Source organism: Pteropus vampyrus, unplaced genomic scaffold (assembly GCF_000151845.1).
Source record: "Pteropus vampyrus isolate Shadow unplaced genomic scaffold, Pvam_2.0 Scaffold69, whole genome shotgun sequence".
In the NCBI taxonomy this organism is placed as follows: Eukaryota; Metazoa; Chordata; class Mammalia; order Chiroptera; family Pteropodidae; genus Pteropus; species Pteropus vampyrus.
In genome coordinates, this window is record NW_011888850.1 from 5,000,359 (window position 1) to 5,002,733 (window position 2,375).

Sequence of the window (2,375 nt, forward strand, 5' to 3'; positions counted from 1 at the left end):
TAGCAATCTGTGTTTGAATAAACCTACTAGGTATTTCTGATGCATGTTCAGATTTGAAAGCCACTGGATTAGCGACTATAAGAGGACTGAGGGAAAGTATTTAGGATGCTGTTTCAATAATCCAGGTCAGAAATTATGGTGAGTATTGGTAGCCTGAAGTAAGGGAATAAAAATAGAAATAAAGAGATGGGTGGGTTCAAATATTTGGTGACAGAAGGAAATTTAACTTTGGATGGTGAACACACAATGCAATATGCATACGATGTATTTTCGAATTGTGCACTTGAAATCTGTTTGATTTTATTAACCAATATTACCCCAATCATTTTTTAAAAAGAGATGGTTGGTCATTGATTGGAAGGGGAGAAGGGAGTGAAAGCAACACTCTCTCCCACCTCAAATGATCTTGCTCTTAAAATTATTTTTATCAGATGTATCTGGAAACACTTCTAACATGGTCCTGATATACTTATCTATTAAAATAATGAGTCAGGAGGTAATGGTTAAAGTTGACGAAAAAGAACTCAAAAGTACATTTACGTAGATAATGGAAGTAGCCTATAAGGGGAACACGAGAAATAGTCATCAACATTTTGGAGAGAGGGAAAAAAAAATGAAAAATTAAATCTTCATCCATTTTGGCAATCTCTTGAATGACCTTGAAGCTTTTGAATGATAATCCCTTCAATCGACAATAAATTTTTGAAAAGAAACATAAATTTACGAAAAGAACTATACCCAGAAATGGTAAGAAGAAATTTCTTGTGATGAGGTGGTCAGGGTGAGGCTTTTAATTATATATCCTTCTGTATTTAAACAAAAAAATTCAAAAATAAAATGTTTATATTTTTAAAAACCAATAGCCTTCTGAGGCAGATTATAGTCTCTATTAATCTCACTAATCTGAGGTATCAGCTACAGTTTATGAGTAAATATGAAAAACCAAGAGATTTAAGAGGAAGTACCAGAGAATTAAAGTCAATATAACTAAGTCATCCAACTGTAACACAAATAATCTCAGGTGTTTCTAAAGCCTCAATAACTGATATTTTTTTTCAATGTGAGTTAATACCACAAGATTCTTGATTTCTGGTTATTTTTCTTGTTTAATTTTGTGTTGCTCTTGTCCTGTCTCCCAGGTATAAAACAAATTTGTTTCACTTGGGCCACCCAAATCAATACATCTATTGGTTCCTTCGAGGCACTAAATTCTGAGTGTCCTTATACTTCACGGAAATGACCAGACATCCCAGGAAGCCTGGCACACATTCCAATCAGGCCATCAGTCCATCATTCCTCTAAAACTTATCCCTTCAAACTCTTGATGACCTTCATGTTTCTGGACTCGATGGTCGATTCTTATTGGACATTTTTTTGCAGCCTGTCAAACACAGCTGATTATTCACTCATTTACTATCTTCTCTTGGCTTTCAGGGCCCCACTATCTTGGTTTTCAAACTTTCCTGATGGTTTCTTTTTGGTCCTCTTTGTTGGTCCAACCTCTATACACTGGTGCCTCAGACATCAATCCTCAGACCTACACTCACCTACTCATTCCCTAAATGGTCTTACCTAAGTCTCAGGGCTGCAAATGGTTTTTATATGCTGATAACATTCAACTCATTTCTATGAACTCCTGACTTGTACTTCCTGCTGCCTATTCAGTGTCTCCATTTGGGTAATGAACAGTTATTTCAAATTTGACACGCTCTAAAACACTCCCCTGCCAATTCTTATTTTTTTGCAGGCTTTCCCAACTCAGTAAGTGGAAACACCCTCCTTCAGCTGCGTAGGCCAAAGCACACAGACTTATTCTCGTTCCTCTCTTCCTCTCATACTCCATTTGTGATCCATCAACAATACCGCAGCTTTCTCATTAGGTATATTCAGAAGACTACGTCTCAGCATCTCCATTACCACAGCCCTGGGCCAAGCAGTCATCATTTCAGGCTAGATTATTACAATAAATGGTCCCCCTGTGTCCACCTTTGTACCTTTCTAATTAATTCTCCACATAGCAGCCAGAGCGAGCTTCTTCAAATAAACATTGGATCATGTAACTCCCCTGTTCAATGGCTCCCATCTTACCCAGAGAAAAAGACAAAGTCCTTACATTTTCCCTCAGGTATGACCTTATCTAGCAAATGATACCATGATTTTCTTTCCCTTATTAGGTTAGTTGCACTCTTTTCTGGATGGATCCTTTTCCTGCAGTTAGCTGTCTTGAAAACACAGGCAACTACACACAGAGAATATTGAGAGTAAGTAGCCAGATTAGAGTATTTCTGTCTGCTAAAAACAAAGAAAAATAGTGGGAAAAAAAAGAGTAGCGTTGATGATGCCCCAATAATGAACGTTTATATGTATAACAAGAA